The 27419-nt window shown below is 41.7% G+C and overlaps 1 protein-coding gene across 1 annotated transcript in view; it reads left to right on the plus strand.

The window, feature by feature from the left end:
- Nucleotides 1-17003: 17003 nt before the first annotated feature.
- Nucleotides 17004-27419, plus strand: part of RBFOX1 (RNA binding fox-1 homolog 1) — a 519079-nt gene continuing 508663 nt past the window's right edge. The window contains exon 1 of the mRNA XM_050980176.1: nucleotides 17004-17044. The gene's annotated coding sequence lies outside the window, so the exon portion shown is untranslated. The remainder of the gene's footprint in view (nucleotides 17045-27419) is intronic.

The raw sequence follows: 27419 nt of genomic DNA on the forward strand, positions 1-27419 counted from the left end.
CTGCAGTGTCCAGGAGCACTCTGAGAGAGCTCTGAAACAGCTGGAGAGCTCCCAGTTGCACTGAATTCCTTCCAGTGCTCTGTTCTACTTGGTCTGCAGCATCAGAGGTGTTCTTGGGCTTCTGTGCTGCTGGAGAGCTGAGTGCCTCTCACCCTGGGAGTCACAGATGTCCTTGTCACTTTTTCTCAGCTCCTAGGAACCACTCTGTCTGATTAGAAGTCCTCCTTCCCAGCACTTATACTGAAATCTTTGCAATATGTGGGAATTTCTGTAGAGTTTCTCATGAGAGTTGGTCAAATCTCTTTCCTTTTCCTGTGCCATCAGTTGCCCAAAGCTGTGTTGGGGAACACCCAGAGCCCTGGGTGCAGTTTTGGTAGCTGAGGCACCTCCAGGAGTCCTGGAGCCTCACAGATGCTCAGCTGTTTAAACACCTGAGGTTTTCCTTTGCTCCAGCTGGAGCTGCACCCCTGGGAATGTGTGCTGCTGAGGTTTGTGCTCCTTTTACTCTCCCCCAGGAAATGCAGGTCTGCTGTCAGCTCTGCCTGGCACCAAGTGACCAGGCAGGGTTAAAAAACAGGATAAGCAAGGACTGTGGAGAAGCTTCACTACCCCAAGAAAAGGACCTTTATAATATTACTATTATTATTATTATTATTATTATTATTATTATTATTATTATTATTATTATTATTATTATTATTATTATTATTATTATTATTATTATTATTATTATTATTATTATTATTATTATTATTATTATTATTATTATTATTACTAATTTTATTAATTTGGTGAATTAATTTCCTTCCTTTTTTTTCTCTCTGTGGCTGTTCATGGTGATGTTTGCAATGAGAGCCTTTGGAGTGACTCTTGTTCCATGGTTAGTGCACCATGACAGCAGGGGGAGATGAAAGGGAAGCCTTGCTGGGATTTCTTTCTTATTAAAAGTGCTTCTTTTGAAGAACATGGGAGCAGCTGTGGTTTTAGGTTATCACTCTCAGCCAGCAGACCTGTTTTCCCATCTCCCCCAGCCTATCTTAAGCTCGTAGGGATCCCAGTTTATACAATTCTCTACAGGGCTTTCTCTTATCTCCTTCTCTCAACTGACAATTTCCCTGTCCAAACATAAACCAGGCTATCTTGCTTTTCCCTCCTTTTTCTCTATTGCATTAAAAACAGCTTTGACACTCCACTGCTATGACTCTAACACTGGCTGCACATCCATTTGTTCTCCTGCCCTGAGCCCAAGGCCTGTGGGCACTGGGACCTCTCTGCTCGTGGCTGAGCACACCCAGCCCTGCATCTCAGCTCAGGGCTTGGGCTGTCAGCACCAGGACCTTGCCACTGGCAAAAGCCAGTTTCCTCAGTCTGCCAAAATACCATTTTCTGAGCAACTTTTATTTCAGTTCACTTGCTCTCTCTAGGCTTGAACCTACCTGGTATTGCTGGATGTGGAGTTGGAAATATTTTTCCTAGTTTCAAAAAAATAATTTCTCTTTTGAAGTGTGTATTTGTAAAAGTTTAACAGCAGTTAACTAAGGTAGCATCACCATGTCATGGTTGCCAAAATTTCAGCGGAGGATGTAAACATATGACCTATTCTAAAAAAAAATACTAATTTTTGTCTTGTTTTTAATTTTCCAGGTTTCTTTTTCCTTGAAACATTTATATTTATGTCATATCAATGGCTTTTCGTTCAGTCTGTTTTCTGAGGTCATTAATAAGCCTGCAGCTGACTTGTGGTTAAAATAAAAGAACCTACCAAACCTGAACTCAGTGATTTACTGACACACAAATTAAATCATTTTTCATCATTGTAATGTTCAATGCCTACAAACATGGATGGCGATCTCTTTTTTCAGGCATCTAAATCAGAAATGAGAGTAAAAGAAAGAAAATATAAGAGCTTATGTCTAAAGGTTTGAAGCATCCACACAGAGGCAGCATTATCTGGGTGCTGTGGCAAAGGGAGATGACTTCAGTAGCATTGGGAATATTATTTTTGGACTTATTTAATCCTGTTGAAAAACCTTATAATCCTTTTTTTTTTGGTCATAAAATCATGTGCAAAGAAACAAGGGGTTAGAACAGGAGCTGCTGCTTTGTAGAGTACAGAGCTGAGACTCTGGCTGAAATGGTGGGGGGTGGCTGAAATTCCTGTGGGGAATGGGGAATTCCTGTGGGGAGGTGGGCATGGAAACCTCACCCCAAAGCCCCATGGCACTTTCAGGGTTAAGGTTGTTTGGTGTCTCTCTGAGCTTTTGCACTGCTGCCTTTTGCTTGTTTGGGGGTTTCACAAACACAAATGCAGTTTTTCAGTGGGTTTTTTTCAGCTGTCAGAAATCCTGGCTGAGATTTTTGATTGCAGTTTCTCCCAGTTCAGTTCTGTGGAATGTGCTGGATGAACTTGGAGCAGTCAGAAGTCAGACTGGCAAAGGTGTTGGGCTGCAGAAACCTCCTCTGTCACTGCCCAGTGCTCTGCTTTTGGCCCACAGCCACAAGCCCTGAGTGCTCCACATTCAGGATATCAGAATCGCTGCCTCTGTTGAAATACAGACAGGTATTAGCACTCTTAGTGCTCCAGCTGTCTCCCTCTACCCTGCATTGTTTGAATATTTGGTTTGCATCTTCTAAATGTTAAAGTTTTTCTGCCTTTAAGGAATTGAGGATGAATTACCCATTATCATTTCCTAGTCAGATTTAGACTCTAAAATATGATTCATGATCCTAACTAGTTTCCCATGTGAAGAAATCAACCAGCTGATCAGAAGGTGCTGGAGTTCCCTTTGCACTTGGGAATTCCTGACAAGCAGCAGACAGTGGCTGATAAAGTATTTGCCACCAATGGCATCTGAGCATTCTGTTATTTTTGCTTTTGAGGGTGCCAGATGGGAATTATGTAAAGTGCAGTGAGCTGCAGCCTTCAGAGGACGTGCACATTTGGGGAGATAACTCTGCAGTTCTGCTCTGCTGTTGTTTTGTTCCCTCAGCACTGCAGGAGGGCAGGAGAGATCACTGTCCTTCCTCTGCTGCCGCGTCCTCCAGAGCCTGGGGTCACTCTGAAAGGGGTTTGAACCTTCAGCCATGAATTAGACATGAGGTGTTTGCACCATGGAGAGGCCAGCAGAGACAACACTGGGTGGAGCAGCTCTGCTGCAGAACCTCAGTGCTCATCCTGTGCCAAGCCCTGTCCTGGGGCTGCTCCTCTGCAGCTTCTTCTGATCTCCTCAGCATCAGCCTCACTTTGCCTTCACTGGAGCATTGTCCCCCACTAAGAAATGGAGATTTCCAGCCTGATGAGTGAAAAAAAAAAAGGTGTTGTTGGTGATATCTGATGGGATTTATTCAATATTATCCTTTGATTATTGTCACATTTTACAGAATGTATTTATCTGACTGCATCATTGGTATTGTTAGGCTCAGTAAAAGTGATTCCAGTGTAAAAGGATGATGTTCCATGTTTTTGTGGTAAAGCTAGCCACAGTTTGAGATGTTCTTTTCAACCTGTTGTGAGGCATGCTGAAATCGCATGGTTAATCAGTTTTAGCAGTGAAAAATTGTGAAAAAATTGTGAAAAATTAAGCAGTAACTAGGAATACTTTCTATTTGGTGGGAATTTAAAACTGCAGAAACAAGGAAACAAAACTGGCAGCAGATCTCAGATTAATTTACCTCCAAGTTCTTTATTATTGATCAGTTTGGAGGCAGCTTTCACCAGTTATGACTGCAACTGCACATCATTCCAGGGATTCCAGGGGGAAATAACTGTCTTTGTCAGGATTCCTCCAGTGAACATTGCTCACCCTAAGGACTTGCTGATGCTATTTTTGCTTTTGCATTTATGGCATTTCTTTTATGAGATAATGGATTGTGGAAGAGAGAGCTTGTGTGACTCAGATGTTTTAAGGACAGCCTTTATATACCAAACTGTCTCATGTTGAAACACAAAATGGAAAGGAAGACTTTTAAAAACAGTGACTAAAAAAAAGCCTCTTTTCCTATTTTCTACTAATGCACCTGTAATCCTAAAAATCAGAATTTCTAACAAATTAACTCATAAATTCATGTAATGTTTTCCATTTTGATGAAAATATGCACCATTCTATCCATTTAGAGGGATTTTAGGATCCTTTCAGGCTTCAGTGAGTGCTGAAAAGCAGTTAATTATGTTTGTGTTTAAGGGTGCATGTTTTACAGAACAGCAGCTCTGTTTTAGTAGAAGATATCATTGTAATTCTTTAGCTTCTGTTCAGCTAGGGTAAAACATAAGAGTATTTTTCTTTTTGCTTCAGAGGAGTGAATATAGTGTTTGTCTTCCAGAGGATACATCAGTTGTGTTTTCACTTGGTGAATGCATGGCCCTGCCTGAGTGCCTTAGTGCTGTTCTGAAGGAAGCCATAAAAATATCCCTGAGTTAAAATATCTTCTGAAAAATACTCTGCCTTGCTTATGGAGAGAAAATTTCAACATTTGGCCTTGCTCTAGCAAGGAATCTGGGCCTTAACCCGCCACATGTGGGGCACATTTTCACGTTAATTCCTTGGGTTTTGGGGCAGCGCTGAGTTCAGCACTGGCAGTGACCCCTGTGATAAAGGAACCCAGCACTGTGGGGCATCTCCATTTCCTCCTGGAGTGCAGTGGTGGCACCCTGTGGCACGGAGCTCTCCTTGGCATTTCAGTTTTGCTGATAGTGACACCCCTGGGATTGGCCTCAGCAGCAAGAAGAAATGCAAGGTTTAGGAGTGCAGCTGTTTGGAGAGCTTGTACTTGGATGCACTAGTATAAATGGAATCTGAGGCTGCTTAAATTGCAGGAATCCATCTAAGAAAAATTCAGGTTGTAATTTGTTTTGTTTTGGGTTTTTTTTCTGATTTTTTTTTTTTGTCTCTATTTTGTTTTGTTTTGGGTTTTTGTTTGTTTGGGGTTTTCGTTTTGTTTTATTTTTTGGGTTTGTTAGTTTGTTTGTTACTTTTTTTACAGAGCATGGTGTTCTAGATAAAAAAGTTTCAGCCTGTTTACATTCTACCAGCAATTCCTCTCACTCATTCTATTAAATTATTATTTTACTTTTGGTATTATTATTGCTACTACTGCTGCCACCAGCACCCCAATAAAATCCTCACAACTGAAAAGGAATAAGAAATCACTTTACAGGCACATTGTTTACTGAGCTGATGCACTACATATTAGTTGAGGCACAAGTATTTTAATAGATCCACTCTTGCCCCCCTTCACCTTGGCAAAGAATATTGGATTTTCCAGTTCAGTGGGTGTCTGGTCGTTATCATTCATGTGCTCTATTGCAGTTATTGTTAATGGTTATATGAACAGCAAAATAGGAAGCATATATCACCTGTCAGCCTGTGCTCTCCAGGCCCTTCTTGGGGTAAATTATAGCAGGATTAGGAGCAGAAGCTGCTGAAATTCAGTTTTCATGAAGAAGTTGTGGATTTTGTGGGTTTTTTTCCCCTCTAAGGTTTAGGATTTGTGTTCAGTCTTTAAGGAAAAAGTATCAGTATATTAGGATCATAAATTCTGGATTGGTCTTGCCAAAAAGTAATTGAGAAAATTTACCAGATGGAATAAAAAGTGTGTTAACCTGGTTTGTAGAGGAAGAGGGAGAAATACATTTTCTGCTCTAATGTGATTCTAACAACTTTCTAGTTTAAGGTAAATGTGTGCAGTTCTACTCACCATGGGATGAAAATAATTCACCACAGCAATGTTCTGAGTTCAGGAACAGTGCCATTTGTGCTCCATCAAAAATGGGCTTCATGAAATCAGTTTTTTAGCTTTGAAATTGATCTCCTGTCACTATTTTACTTTGTTTTAAATTGTGCAGCTTAGATACTATCCCGTATTCATGCTTGGGTAACTTGATTGAACTGGAAGAAAAACTTTTAAAAGCACAAACTTGTGTATTTTAGCCTGTAATATAGAAAGAGCAGAGAAAATGCAATGTGGGGGTGATCACATCTCTGATGTAAATTTATCCCTCAGGTTCTTTTGGCCACACTGAATTGGTATTTCTTAATATGAAATTCTTCATTTTGTACAGATTTTTGGTTTTGAAGCAATGCCATCAGGTTTGGTGAGATAATCTTTTAAATGGAATTTTGAAATAAACATGGCAATCTTTTTCCTGGGTCAACATATGGCCTACTTCATTAATTAAACTGGAACATTCACATTTTATAAGTGTCAAATAGCTGAAGGTTATAGGATTGAGGATGAAGGATTCTCCTTAGGATTGAGAGAAATGTGTTGGTGTGAATTCTAACACTTGGAAGAGACCTCTGATGCATTTTAAATACTGCTCTGTTATTCAGTTTTCACTGGTGAAATGAGCTGCTGGCATCCCATCAACTGCTGATGAACAACCTCAAACCAAACCAAAGGGTGTGGTTTTCAATATTAGATGTGATGGATGGCACTTGGGATTGCCATGAGATGTGTCAGAGGCCAACAAGAGGAGGAGTTTCTGAAACAGAGTGGGTGAGTTAGTGTGATGAAATCTCCTGGTTATGAAACGGCAAAGGAGTCCTTGCCCTGCTCAGGTAAATCAGCTCTTACCCTGCTCAGGTAAATCAGCCCTTGCTCTGCTCAGGTAAATCAGCCCTTGCCCTGCTCAGGTAAAGGAATCCTTACCCTGCTCAGGTAAATCAGCCCTTACCCTGCTCAGGTAAATCAGCCCTTGCCCTGCTCAGGTAAATCAGCCCTTGCCCTGCTCAGGTAAATCAGCCCTTGCCCTGCTCAGGTAAATCAGCCCTTTCCCTGCTCAGGTAAATCAGCCCTTACTCTGCTCAGGTAAATCAGCTCTTACCCTGCTCAGGTAAATCAGCCCTTGCTCTGCTCAGGTAAATCAGTCCTTGCCCTGCTCAGGTAAATCAGCCCTTTCCCTGCTCAGGTAAATCAGTCCTTGCCCTGCTCAGGTAAATCAGCCCTTACCCTGCTCAGGTAAATCAGCCCTTGCTCTGCTCAGGTGATCAGCCCTTACCCTGCTCAGGTAAATCAGCCCTTACCCTGCTCAGGTAAATCAGCCCTTTCCCTGCTCAGGTGATCAGCCCTTTCCCTGCTCAGGTAAAGGAGCCCTTGCCCTGCTCAGGTGATCAGCCCTTGCCCTTTGGGATGACCCAGAGCCTGCAGCCTGACCCTGAGGCTCAGCTCATGGCTGGGGAATTGAAGTAGAAAAGCTTTGTCTTTAGGCAGGAGGGACAGTGAGGGTTATGGAGCTACTCTGGGGGTTTTAGTCTGCACAGCTCCTAAAAGTCAGCAGTGCTGCTTTGTTCCTACTGGATTTTTCTGCTGGGAATAGATGATTTAAGATGGTGAATGAGAAACTGCAGATTATGAGACTAATAAAGAATAAAAAATGCATTTTGATGGCTATTTTTTCCTTTCATTTCTCTACTAGTTTAAGAAAAGGAGGAGGAAACTGATTTTTTTTTTTTTTTTTTTTTGATTGATCCAAATCTGTTTATTAACTTCTTGTTATGCTGCTTTTAGATGACCTGGCACCTCTCTCTCCCAAATGCCATAGCTCATTTTTGCATTCATCTTTCATACACACCTGTGTGGGAAAAACATTTGTCAGTCTGCATACACAGTGAAATCAGTTAGAAAGAAAATGCAGGAACTGTTCATTTCAGTATCTACTGCAATGTCCTCACATACTGCACAGTGCTTCACAGAGATATTTATTATCTGCACTCCAATTAAAAATACTGTGTTGGTTTATTAGACATTTAAAAGTATTTACTACTAAGTAAAAGTATTTACAACTAAGGAATCAATATTCCTTATTTAAAGAGAAGGCTAATTCCTCAGTGCACATGGATCTATACACAAAACCACAAAATCTGTGTGCACAGTTGAAGAAAAAGGGGTTTAGGGGTGTGAAGGGGCTGTGTGTTTGTATGGTTTGTTTGATGGGGGGAGGTTGGTTTGGTTTGGTTTTTTTCTACATCTCTTGACCATCTCTATGTGATATTGCAGGGGTCCCCAGGGCGAGGTGAGAGATGAGTCTGACTCCATGTTCTTAGAAGGCTGATTTATTCTTTCATGATATTATATTATATTAAAGAATGCCATAATAGAACTATTCTAAAGAGTAGAGAAAGGATACAGACAGAAGGCTTAACAAGAATCATCATGAAAAACTTGTGAGTGACTCCTCAGAGTCTGACACAGCTGGATGTGTCATTAAGTAAAAACAATTCACATGGAACCAATCAAACATGCACCTGTTGATAAACAATCTCCAGCCACATTCCAAAGCACCAGAACAGGGAGAAGCAAATGAGATAATATTGGTTTTTCTCTGAGGCCTCTCATCTTCCCAGGAGAAGAAATCCTGGCTAAGGGATTGTTCAGAAAATATGGCAGTGACAATCTCTACATCTCTTGAGACAGAGCTGTCCTTTTGCAAGGAGCTGCTGGGGCTGTTTGTGTTCAGTGATGCTTTTCTCATCCCTTTAGTGCTGCTATAGAGGGCCAAGCATCTGTCTGGGGGCAGCAGCCAGGCCAAGGTGCAGGAGGAGCAGTGCACTGTGTGCTTGCTGACTGCAGAGGTGCATGGATGTGCTGCTGAGACACTGGAGTGGAAACCAAGTTGTGAGCTGCAGCCCTGGGAGCAGAGCATGTGCTGGGGATGCTGAGAGCCCTGGGAGCAGAGCAAGTGCTGGGGATGCTGAGAGCTCTGGGAGCAGAGCATGTGCTGGGGATGCTGAGAGCTGAGCATCGGGGAGCAGAGCATGTGCTGGGGATGCTGAGAGCCCTGGGAGCAGAGCATGTCCTGGGGATGCTGAGAGCTGAGCATTGGGGAGCAGAGCATGAGCTGGGGATGCTGAGAGCTGAGCACTTGGGAGCAGAGCATGTGCTGGGGATGCTGAGAGCCCTGGGAGCAGAGCATGTGCTGGGGATGCTGAGAGCTGAGCATTTGGGAGCAGAGCCACGGCTGTGCCTCTGACATGTGGCTGTTTTCCTTGGCAGGGCTGGCTGAGCTGCTCCCTGTGCCAGGGCAATGGCTGTGGGACACTGGCTCTGCTGTCACCAGTGTCTTTTTAGCTGTGTGCTTCTCAAAGTGTTTGGGAACCAAAGGGCTCTGCTGTCTTCATGGCAGCACGGCTTGGCAGATGTTTCAAAGCAAACTGGGCTTGTTTACCCTGCACTGGGCATGGAAGAAGAAACAGCAGCTCAGTCACTCTCTCCTTGCCAACAAGAACACAAAACTGACTCTTGGTCGATAAGGAAACTTCTCAAAGCTCAATTACATCAACTTGCTGCCCGAGGCTCCAGTCCAATTCTTTATTTCCCTGGATGTTGAAGCAATAGCTGTCATCATCAGAGCTCCTTTTGAGTTTGCTGGGGTAGGAGCAGTCCTTTGGAGGCAGGGCTCACTCCTGCCTTTGTTTCTGCATTCTTATTAGTGGGATGACACAGCTCTGGGCCAGGAGGCTGAAATCACCTCCAGTGCTTGAAGCACTGATAATTTGTGGCCTGACTACTCGTGACTTTTGAGAATAGGTAGGAACTGAAGCATTTTAAGTTTCTGATGGCTGTGGGTTAACCCCAGTAGGCAGCAAAACCCCACTCACTCCCCCTCAGCGAGGCAGAAGTGAGAAAGTTTGTGGGCTGTTTATTAAGGGAAGTCTTGAGACCAATATGAAATTCTGCTTCACTTTGTTACTTGAGAAAGCATAGTAAAAATATAGCCAGCTTTTTGGGAATGCAACTGTTCTGCTGCACAGAAACAGCCATATTTTGTGAAAACATAATAAAAGCATGAAACTCGACTGGTTGTGATAATCAAAAGTGTAGTGTAATATCAAAGAGAAAATAGATCTTTACAGAGCCCTAATTTTCCAAGGCACTTGTACAGTCATCACACATCTTCTGTCATTAAACAATTCCTGTCCTGTCACTCTGTAAGCTTGAAAAATTGCTATTTGAATTAAAAATTATGCTTTTTATCACTACATAGCCCAAAATGACTGAACTCCATTTAAAAGTTCAGCAAAAATCCTCCTGAGTCTTGAAGGAACTTATTCTGTGAAAATTGGACTTAAGTGAAGTAGTTTTGTTATTGATTTATACCCTGTGCCCACACATTTGCCTCTCAGTAAACACAGGCAGCCACTTTAGCATCTTCACAGAGTGAATCCTGCTCCTCTCAGCATCCTCACCTCTCCTTGGGGCCTCTGATCAGCTGGAGCAGGGCATGGCTTGGCAAGTGATGTTCTGTCTTTTCCTCAGGCACTCATTTATGAAAAACACAGGACTATCTTTGAGCTTCTATTTATTTCTCTGTCAAATATGGCAAAACTTAGTAAAGATATTCTCGAGGTTTTGAGGTGTCTGAGGTATGAAGCAATTTTATGTGCTTGTTTCATTTAGGAAACCTGACTGAAAAAATATAGATTCCTTCAGGAATGGTGCTGTGCCCTTGTGCAGTTGTTAATTTGAAAACATAAACTGTCGGATTAGGTTTCTTTCTCTAAAAGTTGCATCTGTACTCTGGGTGTATATTGCCAGCTGTCACCTTACCCAGCTCTCACAGCTGCTGAAATCACACCAGCAGCTTTCTCAGCTCCTTGGATTTATCAGGAATATATACTGAGCACCTAGATTTCAGTGATTTCAAACACTAGACTATTTATGTGGCTGTTGGTCTACCTGACTCCTAAGGCAACTTTATTAGATAAATAAAGTTCAGTACAAAAATCCAGTGTTAACAGTTTAAAACTGTTAAAATTTACAGTTCTGGAAGTTCCTGTGTATTTTCAGCCATGAAAGTAGAAGGACATGTAGAAAAGGCATTTCAGATTTGACCTGTAGGTCAAAATGATGTTGCATGAAGGAATCTTAAGTGTTTTTGTACTGTCCAAACTGACAACTTCACCAAATGGCAGTTTTTCTTGCTGGCTTTGAAAATGAAATATTTACCAGCCCAAAATTAAGTCTTAACCTGGTCTGGGCTTTAGAAGCCAGTATTTACAGCTTGATATTGCTACATGACTGATTCACATCTGAAAATTACATTGGTATCTCCCAAAAATAAATGCTGCCTATTTTATGTGTGGTTTTGGGATCTCTGAGGAGAAAGGTGGAGGTTTTACCCTCGGGTGCCTTTGCATCCCTGGGCTAATGAAACATCTGTTTGGAGAGAGGAGGGGAGTGTGAGGCAGGAGGATTCTGTGCTGGGCAGACGTGTCTGTGCATCTCTGAGTGCTGGGAGAGCATGAAGGAAAGGACAAGGAACTCCTGAAGGTGAGAGAAGGGAAAGAAAGAGCAGTGTGAATGGTTTATATACTCCACTCCATAAACCCCCAGCAGCAGCAGCAGCAGTACCTGCTCCCTCAAACAAGTTTTATTTAGGAAAAAAGTCAAAGCTTTCCTTTGGAGGGGCAAAAAAAATTAATTAACTCTTGCTAGCCTGGAAAATGAGCATAAGCAATGGTCTGGGAGCAGCAGCAAGCAGCAAGCAGAGCTGGGTGCTCACTGGCACAGCCGGGTGGTGGGTGGCTGTGTGGGAGGGCACACACACACCAGTACTTTCAAATCTGCATTAAAAATACAGCAGTATTTTTGTAAGCAGTCATTTTTTAATTATAAATGTGTCACTTCAGTTTTTTAAGTCTTGCAAACCTTCCTCTTACAGCCTGCTTTTATCTAGAAACGAGAGAAAGGCTGCCTAAAACCTGGAGAATTTGATTTTAAGTCTGAGCTCAGATGGGTTGTTTCCTTTTTGACCCCACTCAGAGTGCCCCAAGGCTGCCCTGAGCCATCAGAAATAGGTGCAGATGGCCCAATTTTCTCCTGGTTTGAGCTTGTACACACAAACCTCTTGGTCTACAAATGTTAGTAAATAGAGATGAAGCCATTTCTTTCAAAATAAAACTCCTCTCCTACATCTTGGACATTTCAAGTGTTGCAGCCATTCAAATCCTTGAATTGGTTTGTTGGTTTGATGAGGCTTCTGCCTGAGTTGCTGGGGACAAACTTAGTGAAGACTTGAATGTCACATTCTAAGGTTTCATTTTTCATTTATTTTCTTCTTCAGTAAGTATTACTGTGTGGTTAATTTGTTCTCTGGGATGGATGAAAGAGAACTAATATGAAATTCAAATGAATTCTTCTGCTGGCAGCCTGTTTGTTAGCAGCAATAATGAAACATAATGGCCAATGGATAGAGAACCACATTGAATATTTTTCTCAATAATTCAGGGGTTTGAGATATTTAACAGTCAATTTAAAAAATCCAGAAGAATCAATAACCTAGAATTTGACTGTGTACTTTTTAATTTTATGTATGTGCGTGTGTGTGTGTATATTTTTATTTTGTGTAAGGTCACGTTACTTTTTAAATGCTTTGGTCATTAAAAGGAGTCCATTTCAGCTGTACCAATTTCAAGTAAACAAACAGAAAACCCCAAAACAACAACAACAAAAACTATGCAAACCACCTTTTCTCTCTAAACTACTGCTGTTTCATGAAACTGGAAGCCAGGACTGTGTAGAAAAAAACCATTATTTGTTGGGGTGCCAAGGACAGGTGTAAAACACCTGAGCAGCAATCGCTTTATCTTTCACGGGAGGCTGAACAGGATTTTCCAAGGTTGTTTGCTTCCACCTACTGCTCATGCTGGATATTACAGAAGAACCCAGCCGGGGGAGCGCTGGCAGGGTTGGAGCTCCGGAGGCTCACCCTTCCTCCCCTGGGCTCTGGGAGGGCACTGGAATTCAGTTTGCCTTTCCCTGTGCCTTGTGCTCGCATGATAAAAGGAAATATGTTGGAAGTTCAGATCACTTCTCTAAAGTTTCTGCTTTCTTGGGGTTGTTTGGGAGGTTTCTGACAGCCTGTGCTGGGATGGCAAGGAGAGAGCAAACTGCAGTGTGTGACAAAGCTCAGGGCACTCCGGGTGTGGTATCCAATGGACGCCTCTGGAGAGTGATTTCACTGGTCCTGCTTGCAATTCCAGGAGTGAAATTAAACACAGAATTACAGAATCTATGTGGAGTAAAGTGTGTGCAGGTTTCTACTGCATCCTAAAGCCAAAATTTCATTCAGGGCCCTGCTAACACCAGTAATTACTTCTGCTTTCTAGAGCTTGCCCTTCCCTCTGTTCAGTAACATTTTTATAGGATGAAGGCGGTAGGTTTGTTCTACTGGTGGTAGATTTGTTCAGGAACATTTTTATGACTGTTGATGAAGGTGGTAGCTTTGTTCCCCAGTGTGTTAAACTCTAAAACCCCCAGCCCTTAAGCTTGTGTTTGTCCTGCATTGCCCCCAATGTCCTGCAGAAAGCCTTGCTTTGTTTCTCCTCCTGCTGCCACCAAACAAAACAGACCAAAAAGGCAATTTATATAAACCATAGAGATCTTAATATGTTTGTAATAATGTTATTTAATTGGCTGTTAGGCAGTGACACCGAGAGAAAAAAGGAATTGTGTTGGTTTTAAACTGAAATGGATGAAAGGGTTTTCTATTTAATTCCCTATTTTCCCATGAAACTTCCATAGAATACTTCCATTCTGTAAAGTTTTCTTTCATTATATAAAATACCTAAAATAATTCTTCAAAAGGAACATATTTTCTGGGTTTTTCCTTTTATTTTGTGATGTAACAACACTAAAGAAGGTGCCTGTTTATTGTTCAGATCTCAAGGATTTAAGGATTGCTTTTCAGCAATGGTGCTTCTCCATCTCAAATAATTCACAGAGCTGGGAAATTTGCAATACACACAGGAAGTGACAGCACTGTGTCATTTTGCACTTAGAGAAAGTAGCACAGATGTCTCCCAGAGAGGAACATTCTCATTTCTTCCCTTCTTGCTCTGAGATTGACAGATGATTCATTTTGATGATTTTTAATGCTTAGGGCCTGTGTATATATTTTTCTTCAGAAGAGGTATATCTGGGATGTAGACATATACTCAAATATTTATATTTAAACCTAGATTTGATTAAGTCAGTAGCTGTGCTGGTTTAAAGAATTACAGCACTAATTGCTTCAGAAAATTAACTGTTTTTTTTCTTGTCCTTGTGCAGAAATCTGAATCCAGGTGTTTAGTCTTGAAAGCATACAGCAATTCTTTTAAATCCACCTCTACATCATTTCAAAGATAACACATTCTTGCAGTGAGACTGAAGCCATGCAGATGTGGGTTTTCATTGCTAAAGATGCAGTGGTTCATTTGTAAAAATTCACTTTCCATATCTTTAGGTAGACAGCCAAACACTGAGGGATGAAATGCTTGTCTAATAAAACACAGAGCAGACATGCTGAAATTTGCCATTCAGCCTGAATCTTTTCCTGGGGCTGGTCTCAGTTCCAGGTGAGGTCTGGACTCCAGGTGAGGTCTGGGCTCCAGGTGAGGTCTCAGTTCCAGGTGAGGTCTCAGTTTCAGGTGAGGTCTGGGCTCCAGGTGAGGTCTCAGTTCCATTTGAGGTCTCAGTTCCAGGTGGGTCTGGGTTCCAGGTGAGGTCTGGGTTCCATTTGAGGTCTCAGTTCCAGGTGAGGTCTCAGTTCCAGGTGAGGTCTGGGTTCCAGGTGAGGTCTCAGTTCCAGGAGAGGTCTCAGTTCCAGGTGAGGTCTGGGTTCCATTTGAGGTCTCAGTTCCAGGTGGGTCTGGACTCCAGGTGAGGTCTGGGTTCCAGGTGAGGTCTCAGTTCCAGGTGAGGTCTCAGTTCCATTTGAGGTCTCAGTTCCAGGTGAGGTCTGGGTTCCAGGTGAGGTCTCAGTTCCAGGTGAGGTCTGGGTTCCAGGTGAGGTCTCAGTTCCAGGAGAGGTCTCAGTTCCAGGTGTGGCTCGTTATCTCATTAACTCCTGATTGAGCAGAGCAGGCTCAGCTGGGCTGGCCCCACCTTTGTGGGGCTGAGGCTGCTCTGCTGCCTCTCCTTGCTGCTCCAGACCCCCACACCAGATAAGCTCAGCTGGGAGGAGGATGGGTTTGCTTCTTCCAGGTAAAACTGCATTTTTAATTGAGTAATGAATGCTTGTGGACTTGGGCCTCTTAGAAATTGCTTTTAATGGGAAAGGACAGTGGTAAAATAGCAAAATACACTGTTCCATGGGCAGCAGAAGGGAGCAGAGTGCTGTTGGCTCATCAGGTATATCCATCATGCTGAAAGCCTGTGATAGCCATGACTGCAGTCTGAGAGCAGCTACTTTATTCTGCTTTCAGGTAATTTAGGTCAGTGTGTGAGACAGAGCCACTCTTGTCCTTGGTGCTGTGGAGAGAGATGATTCATTTTTGATTAACCAATAAATATGTTAAAGAACATTACCCTCTTTCCAAAAGGTGACCCAGGGCACAGCTAGGACATGAAGACCACTGCTGCTAATGGAGTTAGAATTCATTCCCCTCTGGGAGAAGGCTTCTGAAAAGCTGAGCTTTTTTTCCCCTCTCCAAAAAGAAGCAAGTGTAAAGATCCAGACAGGCTGAGGAAGTGAGCTTTAGAAAATCTGAGTTTCTTTCCCATTCCCAAAAAGAACCAAGTGTAAAGATCCAGACAGGCTCAGGAACTGAGCCTGTAGGCAGAGAGAGTATTTCCTTCTCCTCCACGTGGGAGATGTGGGGAGAGGCTGTCTGGCTGCCAGCAAGGCACACTTGAAAGGAAATGTTTGAGTGGTATATTCCCCAGACTACAATCTGGCTCCCCATGGAAAGTGATGGAATATAAAGAGTATTAGAGGTGCTGATTCATGTATTAGACTGGCAGGAATAATAAATGGTTTTTTGCTGCTTGAGAAGTGACACAACTTGATATGCTTTATGAAACCATCTTTAATATAATTTGCTGTGAATTAAAGTATTTTTTTCCAGGAAACCTTGCTTCATCTTGGTTGAACAATTTAATTTTTTTAAAATCTTTTATAGGTGTGGGTAGGAAGTCTTTGGCTTTGAAGTAAAACCAGTCCTTCATTTAGGATAAATAGACATGCTGTTGAAGAAACATAAATTCCTCACTTTACTTTTGTTTTCATTTTAAATAGGAGCTGCTCTTTGCTATCAGCATTTGAATTTATGTGCAAGTAACTAACCAGTAATCTGAAATCTGATTAGAGTAGTTCAGGCTTGGGGAAGTTGGGGAAGAGCTTTTCACTAAAAATTATCCCTCAGACATATGTTATTCTTTCCCTAATAGAAATATCTAAAGCTGCAATGGTTAAAATAGTTAAAATTTGCTTCCAAGAATATCCTCACTTGAAAAGTAAAGCTGGAAATAAAATTAGTAGGGCACCTGTTTGGAGTTTAGTGACTTGAATTGTACTTGGCTTCCTCTGTTTGCAGTAGTAACTTGCTGTAAAAAGGGTGATGGAGCAATAAATGCCTTCTGGAGTGTCATGTTTGTGATAACCATTATCAGCACAAAAACCCAGAGGTTCAAGGAGCCCAAATCCTTCAGGAATAAAAGGACCCTGTGTTGGGTGTCCTGGGGTTTGAGATCATTTGTTCCACTCCTGAAGAAAACAAGTCCAAGGTACCCACACGTGTGCAGCTCTGTGCACACACGTTTGCATGTTTATCCTGAACGGAGGCTTTGCTGCTCCTGCACACTGCACTGAGATTCAGACACAAATCTCATCAGGTCCTGGATAGCACCTGGCAACAGACAGAAGGCTGAGCAGTTTATCCTCTTTAGCTTACCTTTCTGTTTCTTCCACAATTTATTAAAAAAAGTGAGCAAGAAATATATTTTCCTCAAGATGGGAGCAAAAAAGAAAATGTATTCCAACAAATCATATTTTTTTTCCTGAGAGCTGACTGCACTGTATTGAAATAGGTTTGGGGTTTTTTTTGTGTGTGTGTTTTTAATCCTGTCTTTAAATTTATGCCTGTAGTAAAGTTTGATGCATTTCACCTAAAGGCAAAATACTAGCCATTGTATATTCAAATAACTCTGTAAAAAAATGACAGTTCTTCAGGCTGAGTTGCTGCCCAGGGCTGGTCAATGTGCATTGTGACACGGGCTTCTCTCTCTGTGCTTGCAGGACACTAAAGCAGAGTGCAGCTCTGGTGTAGAAACTGAGGACAGAAAAGTAAGTGGCTTGTTTTAATGTGACTTTTCAGGCAACTCTGGTAGCTGGGATTTTCTCTGGCTGTTGTTTGGGTTTGTTTTATTTTAATTAAACCATGTGAAATTATTTTATGGTTCTTTACATGTGTGAGTGTTCATGTTGTACTTTAATTTCAATGGGGACAAAGCAGTCCTACTCTATTGAATATACTTGTTGGAAATTTGAATAACTGCTTTTTCTAGGAGAAGAAGGGAATTATAGACTTAATCTCTTTATACTACCAAAAAGTTTACAAGGCAGTTGCATTTCCTATTCTTAATTTACATTATTAACAACGTTATTGTGTGTCTCTCTTGATCAAGTTGGCATGCCATGTTAAATATTTGTAAGACAGCAAGATGACAGCTTTCTCTTGCTTTAGAAGAAGTACCTTTGAAACCTTTTTTTTTTTCTTTTAAAGGGTTGATTAACACAAATGTTTCCAGTTTTATTTTCTGTGGACAAATATAGACCAGATAGAAAATACATTTTCAGTTGTGTTCTTCACCTTACTGGTGGTAAATACTAACCAAGAGACAAAGGCTTCACAAAGAAACCTTCAGCTTAAAAAAAAATTAAGTTGTCAGAAATAAATATCAATGCAGTTTTAAAGAGAGTAATGTGCTTTGTTTGAAAATCTGTTACTGCTGAAATTTGAAAATCCGGATGACAAGATCTGTGCAGGGTATTTCTGTGTGGAATAGTAACTGAGTTTGTGGAAGTGTTGAGCACATGATTTGTGATTTTAATGTCTCTGACTCCAGCTGGGACTGGCTCTGTCCCATTGAGGCTGCAGGTTCTGAGCATCACCTTTCACCAAGCTCTCCAGGTGCTTCCATTTAGGTTCATGGTGCTTTAAATTCTGCTAAAATCCAGGCTGGGACCTTACTTCTAAGCCCCAATTTTTGACTTTTTTTAGTGTTGGTAGCAACCAGTAAAACTGCCCAAGCCAGAAGTTCATTCTGCGGTGTGAATTATGGGAAAAGGTGTCAGGAGCCTGACAAGCTTTGAACAACAATTTAAAAATGTGTTGTATTTCTTCTTCCTGGTATTGCAACTTTAATCTAGCAGAGCCCAGCCTGTTGCCAGTGAACTGTGGAGTTTTTTCCTGGTTTATGATGCCGTGGTTTGTACCTCAGGAGGAGTTTCAGGAGATGTGTGCCTGAGACCTTCTCTTGTGACTCAGAGGGACTGCTCTGAGCTGGGGGGTCCCACCTTCAGTGACTCAGGACATCCAACTTTTGCAATTAGCAGAAAGGGTTGTCTGGAAAACCCCTGGATTTTTCCTCGTCCTTTTGTTATGGTGTGGGAGCACTTTGAAAGAGCAGGAATGTGATAAACACCTCTTGTTGCAGGATCTGTTTCATCTTTTCCCTGTGTTTGGTCCCAAAATTGAAGCTTCCACCAAGTTTCAGTGGCAGTTGTTCTTTGCAGTCCAGGGAGGGAGTTAGAAGTGATCATCAAACCCAGATCCATCAGTCTTGGCTGATACTAATGAATTGTTGCATGTTTGTTGGAAGCATCAATTAAGAATGTAACGTAATTCATAAACCTGAAACATTGTAAATAAATATTTTTATTTCATTGAACTTGAAATCAAGACAAACTGCTGCAATTAGGGCATGCATCATTAGTATCTAATAATTTGCACTTCCATAATGAAATATACTGCTAATGAACTATATCCTTAGTAATTAATGGGAAATTTTCCCATTTAACCACAAAATACAAACCTGCAAGGTGCCTTTTCTTGTGTTCTTTCTTTTCTGAAGTTTTCTAATCTATAACTTCTGAAGTAGAAAGTTATGTAACCATGACTAAAGCATTGCCTGCAGGCAAACTCAAATTTAATAACTGTACTTATTATTTTGACATCTATTATTCTGTAAATTCCAAAATAGCAGTTAATTATCGTAACCACTTCATCACTGGGATCTGCCTCTCCTTTCATTGTCTTCAGCTGACCTTTCCATGTAAGATTGTTATTTATTTCCTGCAAGGCTAAAAGCTCCCAGGTTTGAGAATACCAGGTGACAAGCAATGTACATTCTGCTCTCTCTGGCCTGGATAATTATGAATTACTTAATTGCCTTTACCTTTCCTAGCAGAGGACCCAGAAGTGCATGTACAACTCCTTTCCCACTTAATGAATACTTTTTTTTCTGCATTTGGCACTCCCAAGCTTTCTTGTTTTGGTCTCCCACCACCATTCTGAACATCACAATATTGGATGTTTCATGACTCGTGTGAGCACAGACATGGCTCAACTTTGCTTCTCAAAGAAACCCATGTACAAAAGTGACCCTTAAATTGTCACAGGGAAAAACCTGTCAAAAACATTCCATGTGTGATTTTTTTTTTTTTTTAAAGAAATCCATGTAAATCTGCAGCTAGCCATGTGATGTTTGGGAATTTGAGCCATGTTTCCAAACCTGTGTGATGTTCTGTTGCAAGGCTGCTGGCAGATGGTGAGGCTGGTTTTCCTTTTACCCTTGTTTTCTGATATAACTCTGTGTGTGGGGCACAAACCAAATGGTTCTGGTGGAAGGCAATTATTAAGGATTTTGGCCATTTTGCCAAGAGGGAGAGCACGTGCATTCCTTTGCAGCCCTTCCATTTGGGACAGCCAAACCACGGTCTGTCTCCTAGAAGGCTTCTAATGTCTGCAGCCTTGTTGGTGGTGCTGCCCTTACACAGCTCCATCATCTCCCATTACCTGAACAGCCTGCCTTCTTTTTTATAAAATTGTATTTTGTAAATCTTCCTTGGTTTTTTATTTAATCTCAGATCATGTCTTGGTTCTGAACATTTTTTTTTTAATATGTTTATATGGGACTTGCTTCAAACAGTAATCTCCAAAAATATAAATAGAAAAAGAAACTGTAAATAAGATTTCACCCTGTCCTGCTCTTTGAGATCTGAATAGAGCACAAAGGACATACTTTGTTTTACTCTGCAATTGTCATACCATCAAATTAATCCATGGCAATGCTGTGAAACCAACTCTGATGTGAAGTTACATCCCCTGACATCCAGTGTGTGACATTTCCACCTGACACTGCACACTGGAAGTTAACTTACAGTGACCTTTCTGTGCTGGATAATTTTGTCTCCGCTTGTTTTCACCATGCTGGGAACATTTTATTCTTCAGCTCTGGCTGCTTCATCTGTGTTTTATTTCAGTTTATCCTGCTGTGCTGGCTGCAATGTGCAGTGTCCTTCTCCTGTTGCCCCCCTCCAGCAGCAGCTCAGCACCATTAGCAGGGGGCTCAAGGTCACCCGGGTTGTCCTGCTGCCTTTTCCCTTCTGGAGAAGGAAGTGGCTCATGGAGAGAATATTTTTGAGATGCATCTTGACTGGAAAATGTCCCACTTCAGAGCTGGGAGTGCAGAGGCTTTATGGGAGCTGCAGAGTTGATGGCAGAGCATCAGGGCAATAACCTGATGGGTCAGGGAGGCAGGAAGCTTCCCTGGAGTGCCATCATGTTCCTAACTCCCCATTACCTGCTGGGGGATGTGGGGGAGGCAGTAATGCCTTTCCCTTTCTCTGCCTGCTGTGCAGAATATTTCATTTTTTTTCCTTTAGTACCTTCTGTCAGTGGTTCTCAAATTACTTTGCAAACAAATTAAAAACACCTATGAGGAAAGTACTTACAGTTATATAGCTTGAGTTACATATGGAGAAATAGATGTTTGAAGGGCAGATGTAGGCAAGGTCAGAAAGTGTGTGTGAGATAAAATTAGGAGAAAAAGAAAAGCATTACAAATATATTTTGCTTTGTCTATTCAATGGCTTCTTGCAGGTTGTTTTTAGGGTTCCTTTAGTTTATTCATAGTGATTTCTATAAAGATGTTTTTCCTGGAAGTTTAAGGGAATGTTTTTTTTAGGAGAAAAAATTTATCCAATTTCTCTGATCTTCAGATGACTTTAGAAGGGAATTGATAAGGGTATCAAGTAATGAGGAGCACCATGGAGGGACTAAGTCAACTCCTGGCATCATAGATGTGGATTTGTTATCCTGCTGTTTCCTTCCCTGGTAGTCCCTTTTCTGCTGTTTAGGGGCTCTTTAGCAGTGAATAGGAAAAAGTGTCATTTTTATTCCCTTGTGAAGGCATTGTGCAATCTGCATCACTGTGGAGATGATTGAGATGCATTTTCACTCCCGTTGAAAGAAATTATTTTTTGTTGTTGTGAGGGAAGGCCAGAGACTCCAATGGATTGGTAGGGAGGTGTCTAAATTGTATTTGGGTAGAGATTTGGAGGAATCTAAGGAAGCTTTGAATGCTAATGGCCCTTCTAACAGAGTGAGGCACTGATTGCTGTTTCTCCTGCCTCTTTCCCTGGTGTACAAACAGTGCCAGGTGTTGGTGAACCATGGCAGGACAGGAGCACCCCAAGTGCAGAGGGCTGACCACAGAGCTGAGGAAGCAGGGGGAGTAGCCCAGAGGGGGAATAATGAGCTGCTCCAGGAATAGCATCCTCCTGTCAAGGCACAGCCGATGTTTCCCCTGACACCTCAGCTCATGTAAGTCAGATTTATGTGATGCCTTCCTCAGTGCAGAGTTTCCACAACTTCCACAGAAGGGTGAAGTTATCCAAGGGATGTGTGTGTTGTTTGTTTGTTTGTTACCAGAAAAGTTACTTGAAATCCGTGGCTGATTGCTTCACAATGATTTGAAATCAAGATCTGTTGCTCTCCAGGGATCCTAAAACTCAGAAAGTTTTATCAAGCCCATAATCTACATTATTCAGGCAGTATTTATTGTTATTCATATTGCTTTTAGTGATATTTTTAAATCAAAGGATTTGATTTTTCTCCTTTGTCTTAGTTTTATGTTCTTTTCAAATAAAAGCAACACTTCTGGGCAAAGAGGGAAATGAAAGTTGCCCTGCAACTTAAGACACTGCATTATTTATTAGTCAGCCTAATAAATATTGGCAATTCTAATGTGAGGAATTGCTCAGAAATCCAGTCCATTTCCTGGCATGTGTCTTGACAGAGTGCAAAGTCTTGCTGCAAAGTTTGCTGGTATTTGAATGCTCATAATGTCAGCCCCATTACTGCTCTCTTGTTCTCGCTGTCACTGACATGCAATTATGGGATTTCACAACTGAAGTGGTGACAGTTGCTCCTCTGTGTGTGTGTGTCTGTCTTCCCCCTTAATCCAACTCTATCTAGCAATCTGTAATTTGATAAAGTGGAATGGAAGTGACAGGCGTGACACCAGTGCCAAAACAATAATTTGACCTCCCACTGAAGTGTCAGCGTGTTCTGCTGCATGACTTTTACATATGCTGAATGCACAGGAGGGACATGGATAGTGCATTTTAGTGTGTGAGTGCTGGGCTGCAGCACCTGCCGAGGCACAGGGCTGGAAAAAGCTTTTACTGCAGAGTGACTTTTGGCCAACGTGGTCCACCTTGAGCCATCACATCTCCCATCCCTGTATCAATATGGACAAACATGATTGCTGCTGCAAATAAATTACCTTTTCACTGGGAGATTTTTTTTTTCAAATCTTCATTTTGACGATATTTGGATAAATCTCAAGATTACAATTCTGTGATTGTCTACAGAATTAGTTCTCAGGTTTTATTTGACTTTTCTTTTTGGATCTCTTCTACCTTGAAATAAATTTTATTAGGTGTATGACACATTCCTGATAATAATTCTTAAAAGCTCACCGAGCTAGAAAGAAGATTCTTTTATATGCATGAATAAAATATTTTATTAACACTGAAGTAAATGCAGGCACAAGTTACTTTGGCATATATTCATATGTACTGTGCCTGCATTGCATGCAAGTAATTATGTTTCACTTGGGGACAGGGGGAGGGCAGGAGACAGAAACTGTTTGCTTTAATACCTGGCTAAATGTAAAGTTAAAATATTGAGATTCAGGGGAGAAGAACTAGAGGGGAAAAGGAAAAGGAAAATTGGAATTACCTATCAAAATTAACTGAAAAAATAATTTGTGGGAGACTCGAGCCTTGCTGAAGTTTTGTTGACACCTGGCCATTAAATTTTCAGCAGGTATAAAAGCAGAGGAGAATTGGCTTCTGAAGTTCTATAAAGAAGGGAGAACCCCACAGATCTGTAAATATCAGTATGCTGGAATGGGAACATGGATCTTGTCTGTGTTTGTGAACCACTAGAACTTCCCAGCAATGGGAGGCTGCAGCTGCTGCTGCTGTGGGGAAACATTTCCTTTTGAAAGGTTTTGGGGGGTGTCAGCTTCTCTTAACCCAGGCCCCTCATTGTGGGGTTTTATACTGCTTACATGTGCCTGAGAGTGTCATGGTCATTGATACTTCAGAGAAAAATAAGTTTCCAGTTGAGATTCTTTCTCTGTGTTTTTTCTCGCTTTTTAAAATCAATATTTTAATGTTTATTGATGGGAGATTTGATAAAGAAGCTCTGAGCTGACATCATCTACCTATGACCCAACCTTATTGGCAGGTATTTTTGTGGTCACAGGGTTTTGGACCTGGTCTAAAGAGTTCTGAGAGAGTAGGGAGGCCTTACACTGATGTGAGCAAAATTATCTCTGCACAGACAGAAGAGTCTCAGGTTGGGGCCTTTTTTTCATTTAACTTACTGCCAACCTGTGCTTAGGCATAGAAATGGTTGGTTCCTACATTTTAGTTTTCCTCCCAGTAAGGAAAACAGCCACTGACAGGTTTGTATTCCCAAACTCTCCTAAAGAGCCCTGTTGTGGGGTTAGAAATCCAGAGAGGATGTATTTCTCCAGAAAAAAGGAATGGAAATGCGAGCTCTTTTCTGATTTATCCAGAGTCCTTGTAGCAGAGCTCCTGCTGAGACAAGCCCACCAATGTGCTGCTGTGCAGGAGGCTGCAGTTGTTCTGTCTTTATTTAACCCCAGACAAATGCTCTGACCTCAGGCTGCTCCTCTGGGGTGTAAAAGCTGTGTGGTCCTGTGTCCTCTTCACAGGAGCTATTGTGTAGGAAACTTGGAAATGGCACTTGAGATTTGTGAGAAGAACTCCATGCAGGCCACTGCTCCAAATCCTGACATGGAGAGAGACAAATAACATTCTTTCTGTATCAAATGCTGTGTACCTATGGAAAGTTTAAATTTTTTGTATTGAAAATATGATTCAATGCTTATATTTTTGCATTTGTTCTCCTTATAACCAGAATTTTAAATAATGAGAATAAGAATAAATTCTTATGGAAATATTTAGGAATATTAGATATTTAAAATTCTCTTTTTTTTTTTTCTTCTGCTCCATGTCTTCAGCAGGGGTTGTGCACTGACCTTCTGTGCATGGGGGCTCAGTTCTGCATCTGAGTCTGTTGGACAGGCTTGGAATCCTGCACATCCCACGGGAATGTCTGGCTCCAGAGGCAGGAGCTCCGTGACTGCTCCTCTCTGTTAACCCCTTGCTGGTACCTAGTGCTGCCCAGGAGCTGGCTCATGCTGGGGATTCTCTTTGGGCATTGAGGCTCTCTGCAGACAGTGGTTCAAAGAGGAGCATTGCCTGTGCCTAACAGCCCTGTCACAGTGCAGGAGCAGGGACAGGATGTCCCCACAGGGCTGGGCACACTGCTGAGCTGGCTGAGGCAGCAGCTGGTGCCCCCCAGCCACCTGACACTGGGGTTGGAGGGGACACAGGGACGGTCAGAGGGAGAAAATTGATCTGTTGAGATGGTTTATTAGGTCAAGAGACACAAAGCCCTGACCAAACCCCAGAGGAAGTCTGAAGGGATCCCAGCAGCAGGACAGGGTTCCTCTGCTCACTGAGGCAGTGAAGAGCCAGCAGCCTTCAGTTCACACCCAGCACGAGCTCATCTGCAGGGTTTATTCATTTTCGGTCCAAAGGAGTCCATGAGCTGCCTCCCTTCCCTGTGCATGCCCCTGGGGCAGCACAGGACCCATTCCCACGCTGTCAGGGGATGGGGAAAGCCTTCTGGCATTTGTAGTGAGTGCAGAGAGCTCATCCCAGCACAGACTGATCAGAGGGCTCTCCAGGAGCACATGCATGGCAGGATCACCAGTGGCAGATTGCTTTCAGCATATCTGAAGGGGACAGGCTGAATCAGATGATGGCTTTGTTTGCCGAAATAATATCTGGGCTGTAATCCAGCCTGATTAACAGCCTGGCTGGGATTGGATCAGGAGAGGGTAAGCAGACATTTGGAAGGGTTTTCTGTACCTGCTGGCTCTCTTACTTTCCCAGTAGCTTGAACATGTGCAAGAATATGCTTCTGTCCAGTAATCCAATTCATTTCTCATTGATTCCAGTTTGTCTTTTTTGGCTGTACTGGATCTCTTGCCAGGTAAATCTTTTCTCTGTAGCAATAGATGGCTCTTTATGGTGGTGGTTGGGCAGTTTGATCAAAACTCCCTAATTCCATTATTTCAGAACTGATTTCTTCAGCAGTGATGCAGGGTGTCTTTTTGTCTAATAAAGCCTGTTTTTATAGAAGCCCTTACATTTAAATTTATATATATCCATGTTTAGAAACCTGAAATTGTCTGCATCTTTCTGTAGTCTTTGAAACATGGTTGAGGATTCTTATACAAGGAGTAAAAGAAGGGTTAAGGGATTTATTTTTTCAGATTTTTTGAACAGAAATATGTTTTATTGTCTTTCAGTGTGATGGATGAGACAGAGACCATGGTTTATATATAAACCGTGTGCTTTCCAGATTAGATTGATGTAATCATAGCAGTGTTGCACACTTCAGCTAAAAAATTTGTTCTTCTTAAACAAGGTCAGGAAAATCCAGAGGTTCTGCCATTTACCTCATCTCTTCAGGACTAAACCAGGACAATATTGAAAGGATTGGTGTACAGGCACGTCCCACTATTCATACTTGCAGTCTCACAACTGATTTTTAAAAGATAAGGGATGATTTCTGAAAAAATTAGAGTATAAATGTTGTTAAAAGAATGGTGATTTTCCAAGTCTAAAGTAAGATTTCTTCTATTCATTTTACCCCTCCCTATCATCAGGCTAACACAGAAAAGAAAGTTAATTTATATTTTTTCCCTAGGTGATGGCAATATGCATACCGTGCAAGGAGCAAACATTTTGACTTCCAGACAAAGCCATTTAAAATCTGATCTCTGTTCCCCTCTTCCACTTTCAGTGCTCGATAAAGGTTGAAGTCTAAGGAACAGAGCAGGTTTGTTCCATGTGTGAATTGTCTGAAATCCAGCAGGGAACATCTGTTTCAGCAGATTTGTTTGTGCTTCTGGAAACTTTGGCTTGCTGTGGCCTTTTGCTGGTAATTGGTTAATGGGTAATGTAAGACCAAATTTGCAGGGAGGTGTAAAATCTCATTATACCATCTGAGGGGCTGTCATACCAGCTGGATGGAAAACATTCTCTGTGCCTCAGTTAGGACACTTTTACTGGTACCTCCTGAGACGTTTTGCCTTTGCAGCCAAAGTTTGATGTTTTGTTGTGTTGCTGGCTTGCATTTCCTTTGTCCTTGTCTGCCTGTACTGTTGAATTTCTCCTGAATGGATGATTCCAGTATTTCTTGGGTTCACAGCAGCCAAAGCCAATCATGCTTTTTACCTCTGAGACAGCAGTGTGGGAGGTGACATCCAGTCGGGAGCATCCTGGCTGGCTCTCATGGCCTTGCAAGTCAATATCTCCCCCATTCTTTTCCCAAGCAGTAGAACACATTTCTGCATGAACAGGGTTGGGTTTATATCTGCTTTGATGCCTTTTCACTGCTGCTGAAGATGCTAAATGATTACTCAGGATATTTCTAACTAACCCTGGGATGAAATTTTTTAGGACAGCATTTGAGTAGTTGTGAAAAGCTGGAACACCTAAAGGACTTTGCCCTTCTGTATTGGTTATATTCTGTGAAATGCTTTTGAAGAACTGTGATGCACTGTTTATTATAATGTAATGAATTTTGAATCCTTACTACACAGTCGAAGTAAAAAAAAAAATGCAAAAGGCAAATTGAAAACCCTTAGAATCTGTATTGCATCAAATCTGTGACAGCATTAAAATTCAACAGCATGCAGAAAAGTAACACTCCATCTCTCTGGTACAGCTTAATCTGTATCAAAGTCTTCTTAAAATTGTACTTAGATTGCAGCTGTGATTGCAGTGAGGCTCTGTCAGCTCCATCTGGGGAAAGAAAGGGGTAGGTGGGCTCACTTGCCCTTTCTTTTGCTCCTCAGAAGGAGCAAAAGCAAATATTAGTTGTTGCTGTGAGATTTGGAGATGATTCGGTTCCAAAACTTTTCATATTTATTCCTCAAGTCTTCAAAGGAAGGTGTCACGATTTTTAGAAGTTCTGCACACTTTTCAAGTTTCTTAGCCAGTGCAAGCTCTGAGTGTCCATATTTATTTTGGAGGCCCT

This window comes from Serinus canaria, chromosome 14 (genome assembly GCF_022539315.1).
Source record: "Serinus canaria isolate serCan28SL12 chromosome 14, serCan2020, whole genome shotgun sequence".
Lineage (NCBI taxonomy): Eukaryota > Metazoa > Chordata > Aves > Passeriformes > Fringillidae > Serinus > Serinus canaria.